Below are 10243 nucleotides of genomic sequence, written 5' to 3'. Positions count from 1 at the left end.
TGATGTACATATTTGGATTGAATATTCTTGTGTTTATGTGCTCTTGGTGTATTTACGTGATAGTATCTCATTGGGCGAAAGCTCACTCCGTTAATTTTGTTTTCCTTACAGGGAATTATCTTTTGGACTTTTGACTGTAAAGAGTGAGTTGAGTAGAGCTAGTTGAGAGATTTTGTATAGCTCCTCAATAGTTGGAACCTTTGTTTGTACTTGGATCTAAATGCTTTCTTTTGGCTTGTAACCATACGAATGTGGTTTGTAACAGGGTGTATTCCTATCCAATGGATTGTACTTGGCCTGTATATACTCTTTTCAGTGATTGTTGGAAATTTCTTGTAATCAATGGGCTCTCAGCGGATTGTGACGTGGCAGTTACTATTCGCTTTACGTTTTGACTTTTGTTTTTCTGTTTCTCATTTATTGGATTGATTAAGCGCGCTAAATATTGTTCCCGAACGACTTGAGTTAGTGTTTGACCGTTTTAGTAGTCCTGGCGAGAGCTGGGCAGGCAGTCCGCTAACTCCTTTGATACGCCTTAGGGGAAGGTGGGGCTGTCACAGGTGGTATCAGAGTCTAGGGTAGAAATAACCTGGGCGAACTTGAAACCTGGTTCTTAGAACTTTTGGGGATTGTGTTTAGACGCCATTAAGTGTGAATATAATGTCTAAGCTATAAACCTTTGCTATCTTTGTAGGCTATGGCAGGAACTAGTGGAGCGGGCGGAGACGAGCCATCTCGGAGGCGCCCACGGGGTATCGACTACCAGGAGAGGCCGGGAGGTCCGATCCGGCTGTGGTATACCGCTAACCGGACCCGCCGCTGTAGGCGTTGCCAGTTTTACTCCTACGCGGACCACGTGGTTGAGGCGATACTTGCCGAGCGACGGAGGCTGAGATGTGACGCAGCCAGGGAGCGCACTGAGACCCTTAGGCTTAGGGGTATCATGCGGATGCAGGCCGATAGGATTGGAGAGCTCCAGGGGGACGTGGCCATGGAGCATGAGAGGACGGACGCTCTGCGAGGGCAGTTGCAGGTGGTTAACGACTGCCTTACTCGCGTAGTTCGGGAGGTGAGAGACCGGCCCGGCGCTATTATCGATGAGTGTGGAGCACTCATCCAGGAAGTGATTGGCGCCAATGCGCCAGGGGGAGTTCCAGGTGGTGGAGCACCAGGTCAAGGAGGCGCCCCTAGCTCTAGCTCTGGGGGGGAGTCGGTTGGCTCCGTGGAGGACTAGATTAGGGTTCCTTGAGCCTTGTTTTGATCCCGTGTGAGGGATACCTAGGAGAGGCTTTTGGTTAGTTGTTTGGTACTTTTGGACCCTAGGTTGTACGGTGTTTTTGGCAGACCCTCTTTTTGCTTCACGGGAGTACTTTTGTATATATTTGCTTGACTGCTCATGTATGACTGTTTGACACAGTTATGTGTTCCATGTATAAATGCTCTATGTGTATACATGCCTTATGTGGTGTTTACTTTTGGTTCTTTGTTCGTGCTTCTATGACTATATTTATATGCACTTTAATATTAACTTTGTGCCTCGACTTTAGATTGACTTAGAGAATGGAAGGTACTCGTAGTGGGCGAGGCCGCGGGCGCGGAGTTAGGCAACCCACAACTGACGAGGGTACTAGGGATACCACGACCGAACCAAATCCTGAACCTAGGGTTGACCCTAGTGCCCAGATAGCTGCTGCTATGTAGCAAATGACTGACTTGTTGGCCCACGTAGTCCAACAGCAGGGCCAACCTCCTATCCAGCAACCTGGGAACCCTGACCATGTAATAGAGAGTGAAGATCGGGCCCTAGAGAGATTTCAGAAGTTCTCTCCACCAAAATTTCTAGGCGGGTCAGATCCGGACGTGGCCGAAAAGTGGTTAGAGAAAATGATAGATATCTTTGCCGCCCTACACTATTCAGAGGAGAGGCAGGTTACTTTCGCTGTCTTTCAATTGGAGGGGGCCGCGCGTTCTTGGTGGAATGTGATACGAATGAAGTGGGGCCGGGAGCAAACACCAAGAACATGGGGTAAACTTTGTGCGAGAATTCAATGCGAAATACTTTCCCCCTCTAGTCCAGAAAAAGAAGGAGGACGAGTTTATTAGGCTCCGCCAGGGGACTCAATCGGTGGCTGAGTACGAGAGCCAGTTTACTCGTTTATTCAAGTTTGCCCCTGAACTCATTCTAACGGAGCAAAGAAGAGTTCGGCGTTTTACTCAGGGGCTCAATGTGAAAATTCAAAATGATCTGGCGGTAGCCCAGATCAGTACCTTTAGTGACGCCGTGGAGAAAGCTTTGCGAGTTGAAAATGCAAGGTTTCAAGTAAGGAATTTTCAGGTGAAAAAACGGGGGTTCTCTGCGAGTAGTTCGACCCAAGGAGATAAAGGGACCCCTCCCAAGTTTGGACGAGGAGCCGGTGGAGGAAGGCAACCAGGGATGACGCGAGGGACTCCACCGAGGGGTGGTCACAATGGACGGGGGCCGCAGAAAAGCACCTCACAGGAAAGTTCAGCCTCAGTTGCACGCGGACCCTGTGGATTTTGTGGAAAACCAAACCACACTGAGGACAACTGTTGGAGGAAGGAGAGAAGATGCTTGCGCTGCGGGAGTGCAGAGCATCAAATAGCTAACTGCCCAGTGTTACCTCGGGAGGCGAGAGCAACCACCCAATCGTCGAAAGCCAACTCGGGACAGTCCAAGGTAGAAGGGACAAAGCCAAAGGTGCCAGCTCGGGTTTACTCCCTTGAGCAACAACAAGTCCCTGATCCCTCTGGGGTTGTAGAAGGTACGATCCCTGTTTTCCATCGTCTAGCTAGGATTTTGATAGACCCTGGTGCTACCCATTCCTTTGTTAACCCCAATTTTATGTGCGGTATTGATATAAAATCCGTTAGCTTGCCTTATGACTTAGAAGTTAGTACTCCTACGGGGGACCAACGTTTGATTACTAGTTCGATGTATTCAAATTGTGAAATTTGGGTAGGAGAGAGGAAGCTTTTGGGGAATCTTATAAGTTTAGCTATAAACGGGTACGGCGTTCTATTGGGTATGGACTGGCTAGCAAGGTACGATGCACAACTTGATTGTAAGAGGAAAATAGTGAAACTTCGTATACCGGGGGAAGCAACAGTAAGGCTAGATGTAAGAGGTAGTTTAGCCTCATTTGCATTGATCTCAGGTATTAGGGTTAGGAAATTTCTGTATAGAGGGGTCCAAGGGTTTCTAGCTTTTCTCATAAACACTCCCACTGATAAGTTGAGGGTGGAAGATTTGTCTATTGTAAGTGAATATCAGGATATGTTTCCTGATGGATTAGTAACTTTACCTCCGGAGAGAGAGATAGAGTTTAAGATTGACCTTTTGCCAGGAGCGTCACCTATCTCTAAGACCCCCTATCGAATGGCACCTGCTGAACTCAAGGAGCTGAAGTTGCAGTTGCAAGACCTGTTGGAGCGTGGATTTATTCATGAGAGTGGATCTCCTTGGGGGGCTCCGGTACTATTTGTTAAGAAGAAGGATGGAACTTTAAGACTGTGTATCGACTATCGGGGACTAAACAACATGACCATTAAGAACAAATACCCACTTCCCCATATCGATGAACTGTTTGACCAGTTGCAAGGCGCAGTGGTCTTTTCAAAGTTAGATCTCCGACAGGGTTACTATCAGTTGCTAATTAAGAAAGAAGATGTACCCAAAACTGCTTTCAATTCTAGATATGGGCATTTTGAGTTTGCGGTCATGCCCTTTGGGTTGACCAATGCCCCTGCCGCCTTTATGGATTTGATGCATCGTGTTTTCAAACCCTACCTGGACCGATTTGTTGTCGTGTTTATTGACGACATTTTGGTCTATTCTAAAACCCGTGAGGAACATGAGCAACATTTGAAGTTAGTGTTACAAACCCTGAGAGATCATCAGCTATACACCAAATTTAGTAAGTGTGAATTTTGGTTGGAGAAAATCTCTTTCTTGGGACATGTGATTTCAAGAGAAGGTATCACAGTAGACCCCGCGAAAGTAGAGGCGGTGGCTGAATGGAAGAGGCCAGAAAATGCCACTGAAATCCGCAGTTTTTTAGGGTTGGCTGGGTACTATAGACGCTTTATTAAGGACTTTTCCAAATTGGCCGGTCCTTTAACCGACCTGACGAAGAAAAACGGTCGTTTTGTGTGGGATATTAGGTGTGAAACCAGTTTTCAAGAGTTGAAACGAAGGTTAACCAGAGCTCCTGTTTTGGCCTTGCCTAGTGGGAAGGACAGTTTCACTGTTTATACCGATGCTTCGAAGGAAGGTTTGGGGTTGTGTGCTAATGCAAAATAAGAACGTGATTGCCTTTGCCTCTAGGAAACTAAAAACCCATGAACAAAACTACCCTACCCATGACTTGGAGTTAGCTACTGTGGTCTTTGCTCTGAAAAAGTGGAGACACTATCTCTACGGGGTTACCTTTGAGGTTTATTCAGACCATAAGAGTCTTAAGTACCTGTTCTCCCAAAAAGAGTTGAATATGAGGCAACGCCGGTGGATGGAATTCTTAGAAGATTATGACTGCACGATCAACTACCATCCCGGTAAGGCTAACGTAGTAGCGGACGCCCTAAGTCGGAAGGCTCAAGTAGCAGGTTTGATGGTCAAGGAGTGGGAGATGTTAGGAGCAGCTAGTGAGAGGAACCCTAGAGTGGGAGATAAGAAAATAACTTTTGGAAATATTCGGGTAACATCTGCTATTCTTGATCGAATTAAAGAAGCCCAAGAAAAGGACCCGATGGTACAAAGGTGGAAGGAAAAGATAGAAAAGGAAGCACTACCAGATTTCAATGTGGGTCCTGAGGGGATTTTGAGGTATAGGAACCGAGTGGTAGTAGCCAATGATGAGAACCTGAAAAGAGAAATTTTGGAGGAAGCCCATCGATCGACATACACGATCCATCCTGGTAGTAATAAGATGTACCAAGACTTGCGACGATTGTACTGGTGGGATAAGATGAAGAGGGAGATTGCTTAATATGTCCAAACCTGTCTGATTTGCCAGCAAGTCAAGGCTGAACACCAAAAACCCTCCGGACTGTTACAACCTCTTGAGATACCTGAATGGAATTGGGAAAATATCACGATGGACTTTGTTTCTGGACTGCCAAGAACTCAAAAAGGACATGATGCCGTTTGGGTGATCGTTGATCGGTTGACCAAATCAGTCCATTTCTTACCTGTGAATGTGAAGGATTCCATGGATAAACTAGCTCGGTTGTACCTGAATGAAATTGTGAGGTTACATGGGGTTCCAGTGAGTATAGTTTCAGACCGAGATCCTCGTTTTGTATCGAGGTTTTGGCAAAAATTTCAGGAGCACTTAAGGACCAAACTTAACCTTAGTACCACTTATCACCCCCAGACGGATGGCCAGTCGGAGCGAACGATTCAAACCCTCGAGAATATGTTACGAACTTGTATTCTGGATTTTGGGGGTAATTGGGGCCAACACATGACTTTGGTAGAGTTCGCCTACAATAATAGTTTCCACTCGTCCATTCAAATGGCACCATATGAAGCTCTCTACGGACGGAAGTGTCGTTCACCCATTTACTGGGATGAAGTAGGGGAAAAAAAAGTTTTAGATCCAACAACCATTCCCTGGATGGAGGATGCGCAAGAAAACGTTAAATTGATTCGTCAAAAACTCCAAACAGCTCAAATCCGACAAAAGAGCTACGCAGATAACCGAAGGAAAGATCTGGAGTTCGAAGTTGGAGACCGTGTCTTCCTTAAATTCACGCCACTACGAAGCATCACTGCGGGGAGAGGAAAGAAACTTCAACCTCGGTTTGTGGGGCCATACAAAATTCTCCAACGAGTTGGGAAAGTAGCGTACCGACTCGAGTTGCCGCCCAATTTATCTCGTATTCATGACGTCTTCCATGTGTCGATGCTGAAAAAGTACTATCCTGACCCAACCCACATCGTACGACCCGAGGAGATTGAGATAGATAAAACCCTCACCTACGAAGAGAGACCTGTACAAGTACTCAATCGAAGGATTAAGGAATTGAGGAATAAGCAAATTTCATTAGTGAATGTTATGTGGAGAAATCATGGTATAGAAGAGGCAACTTGGGAAATGGAGGAAGAGATGCAAAAGAAATATCTTGAGCTGTTTAGTAACCCAGGTGAGCAATTTCGAGGGCAAAATTCCTTAAGGGGGAGAGGATGTGAGAATCCAGAAAAAAAAATTTATTTATTTATTATTTTATTCTAGTGCACCGTTTTCTTGTATTTTCTTTATTATATTACTTTTATCAATATTTCATCAGTAAATATAGTTTTTAAATCATTTTTCTAGTATAAGATAGTTCGTGAGAAATTTGAAACGTGTTTTGGATGTGGGACCCGCTAGTGCATTTAGTGAGAGAAATTCGGCCGATTCGGTTAAATATTGCATAAAGGGATTTAATTACTAGGTGTCAGGAGATAATTGGAGGTTACCTAGATGAATTAATACTGAGGAGACAAGAACATGACTTCTAGCAACAATAAGGTGCCAAGTGTCCACTTATCATTAGATTAGACTTGTCTAACTTTTGGCCAAACTTCTTTAACTTTACTTAAAGTCTAATTTTGACCAAGATGTCTTCACTTCTTCCTCCCTCTTGGCCGAATTCTCCTTGGAAGCAAAAGGAAAAGATTCTTCAACCTTCATCTTCAAATCCTTGCTCAAATCTTGAAAACTAACCGATTATTTCTTGAATTAGTCCATAAAATCACCTTGCTAAGAGTGTTTGAAGAACTTGGTGGTGTTGTTTTGGAAGAAAACCTCCTAAGCTACAACCTTTCTTGAAGATCTAAGGTATCTTGCTTGGAACTCATCTATTGTTTCTAATTTTGGCCAATTGGTGCCTTATAGTAGCTAATTATGCGATTTTACGGAAGATTTGGTGGATTGGAGTGAAGTTTTCTAATTTTCTGATTTTTCTTGGAATTTTTCTGTTTTCCTATGATGGATATGATTGAGCTTGAATTGGTGGTTCTAAATGGTGTTTTATAGCTCTCTTGTGCATTAATTGCGGGTAATTACGGGAAATTTCCGCTTGTGCGGAAAATTTCAGATTTAGGGTTTCAAATTGGGGGTTTTCTATGGTTGATTGTTGAGCTTCTAATTGGCTCTAATTGAGGGCTATTGTGACCCTAATGAAGTATATTGAATGGCCTATGAATTGTTTGGGTACTTGTGGTTGTTTTGGATGCAATTTAATGGTTGTCTTGTAGGTTGGAAAGCTGAAATTTTAGGGGAAATGCTGTCCAAATGACTAGAGTGTTGGATTCTTGTGAGTTGGGTTGAGATTGGATCGAATTGATCGGTTTTAGGGATTGCTTCTACTTTTAACCCTAAATGTTATGTATTTTCCATTTCCAAGCTATATTTGGGTTTGCCTTAATAGTTTCTAGCATAAGGTTTTCGACTCGGGTTTGAGTCTTAATTGTACTTTCTTGATTATTACAGGGCGTGCCGGTGATCCGAGGCTCACGTCGGGCGAAAACTTGTGAAATTTCTTTATTTGACTTGGTGAGTGTACTACTCACATATTTGTTATTCCGTGGCTTCCTTGTACTTGAATTCTGTGATTTGGACTAGTTGTGATGATTGTTTGGACTAGGTGAGGGGGGTGTACTTTACCACTCTCGTACTCTCTAGCCTCCTTGACTGGTTATTATATTAGATCTACTTGTTTGTTTGTTATATCACTTGAATACTCTTGACTGGACTTGATTTGGTGTCGATTGGATACCAACCTTTACTGTAACTCTGAACCTTTACTGTTTACTCTGAGCTCTACCTCATTGGAAGTCAATGGACTCGAGCCAGTAAGGACTTGGTCGGGGACATTTGACAAACCATGGGGACTGTATTTGGAAATCTTTGGGTATGAGACCCTTGATTCCGGTATACTCGAGTAATACCAATTCTGTACTGTTTGGTGTTCGGGCCCGGTAAGGGGAAAGTGAGGTGGACGGATAATTGGAGTAAAGAGGAGTCTACGGTCATGATTACCTAGTATACATTGACGGAGGGTCAATGAGATGAGATCAAGTATGGCAAAAGAGGATAAGGGCTCTTGAGAGCCATCCGTATCCTTTCACTCCGTATGCTTGGGTGTTATTGCTTTTGCTTACTTGATGTACATATTTGGATTGAATATTCTTGTGTTTATGTGCTCTTGGTGTATTTACGTGATAGTACCTCATTGGGCGAAAGCTCACTCCGTTAATTTTGTTTTCCTTACAGGGAATTATCTTTTGGACTTTTGACTGTAAAGAGTGAGTTGAGTAGAGGTAGTTGAGAGATTTTGTATAGCTCCTCAATAGTTGGAACCTTTGTTTGTACTTGGATCTAAATGCTTTCTTTTGGCTTGTAACCATACGAATGTGGTTTGTAACAGGGTGTATTCCTATCCAATGGATTGTACTTGGCCTGTATATACTCTTTTCAGTGATTGTTGGAAATTTCTTGTAATCAATGGGCTCTCAGCGGATTGTGATGTGGCAGTTACTATTCGCTTTACGTTTTGACTTTTGTTTTTCTGTTTCTCATTTATTGGATTGATTAAGCGCGCTAAATATTGTTCCCGAACGACTTGAGTTAGTGTTTGACCGTTTTAGTAGTCCTGGCGAGAGCTGGGCAGGCAGTCCGCTAACTCCTTTGATACGCCTTAGGGGAAGGTGGGGCTGTCACAGGTGGTATCAGAGTCTAGGGTAGAAATAACCTGGGCGAACCTGAAACCTGGTTCTTAGAACTTTTGGGGATTGTGTTTAGACGCCATTAAGTGTGAATATAATGTCTAAGCTATAAACCTTTGCTATCTTTGTAGGCTATGGCAGGAACTAGTGGAGCGGGCGGAGACGAGCCATCTCGGAGGCGCCCACGGGGTATCGATTACCAGGAGAGGCCGGGAAGTCCGATCCGGCTGTGGTATACCGCTAACCGGACCCGCCGCTGTAGGCGTTGCCAGTTTTACTCCTACGCGGACCACGTGGTTGAGGCGATACTTGCCGAGCGACGGAGGCTGAGATGTGACGCAGCCAGGGAGCGCACTGAGACCCTTAGGCTTAGGGGCATCATGCGGATGCAGGCCGATAGGATTGGAGAGCTCCAGGGGGACGTGGCCATGGAGCAGGAGAGGACGGACGCTCTGCGAGGGCAGTTGCAGGTGGTTAACGACTGCCTTACTCGCGTAGTTCGGGAGGTGAGAGACCGGCCCGGCGCTATTATCGATGAGTGTGGAGCACTCATCCAGGAAGTGATTGGCGCCAATGCGCCAGGGGGAGTTCCAGGTGGTGGAGCACCAGGTCAGGGAGGCGCCCCTAGCTCTAGCTCTGGGGGGGAGTCGGTTGGCTCCGTGGAGGACTAGATTAGGGTTCCTTGAGCCTTGTTTTGATCCCGTGTGAGGGATACCTAGGAGAGGCTTTTGGTTAGTTGTTTGGTACTTTTGGACCCTAGGTTGTACGGTGTTTTTGGCAGACCCTCTTTTTGCTTCACGGGAGTACTTTTGTATATATTTGCTTGACTGCTCATGTATGACTGTTTGACACAGTTATGTGTTCCATGTATAAATGCTCTATGTGTATACATGCCTTATGTGGTGTTTACTTTTGGTTCTTTGTTCGTGCTTCTATGACTATATTTATATGCACTTTAATATTAACTTTGTGCCTCGACTTTAGATTGACTTAGAGAATGGAAGGTACTCGTAGTGGGCGAGGCCGCGGGCGCGGGGTTAGGCAACCCACAACTGACGAGGGTACTAGGGATACCACGATCGAACCAAATCCTGAACCTAGGGTTGACCCTAGTGCCCAGATAGCTGCTGCTATGTAGCAAATGACTGACTTGTTGGCCCACGTAGTCCAACAGCAGGGCCAACCTCCTATCCAGCAACCTGGGAACCCTGACCATGTAATAGAGAGTGAAGATCGGGCCCTAGAGAGATTTCAGAAGTTCTCTCCACCAAAATTTCTAGGCGGGTCAGATCCGGACGTGGCCGAAAAGTGGTTAGAGAAAATGATAGATATCTTTGCCGCCCTACACTATTCAGAGGAGAGGCAGGTTACTTTCGCTGTCTTTCAATTGGAGGGGGCCGCGCGTTCTTGGTGGAATGTGATACGAATGAAGTGGGGCCGGGAGCAAACACCAAGAACATGGGGTAAATTTTGTGCGAGAATTCAATGCGAAATACTTTCCCCCTCTAGTCC

At 45.1% G+C, this 10243-nt stretch overlaps 1 pseudogene; it reads left to right on the top strand.

Moving 5' to 3' along the window:
- Window positions 1-1704: 1704 nt before the first annotated feature.
- Window positions 1705-9402, top strand: LOC140035571 (uncharacterized; annotated as a pseudogene).
- Window positions 9403-10243: the final 841 nt, after the last annotated feature.

The sequence above is a fragment of the Coffea arabica genome, chromosome 2c, assembly GCF_036785885.1.
Source record: "Coffea arabica cultivar ET-39 chromosome 2c, Coffea Arabica ET-39 HiFi, whole genome shotgun sequence".
NCBI classification, from domain to species: Eukaryota; Viridiplantae; Streptophyta; class Magnoliopsida; order Gentianales; family Rubiaceae; genus Coffea; species Coffea arabica.
Note: the sequence above shows the minus strand (reverse complement) of the source record. Positions and strands in the feature narration are given on the sequence as shown.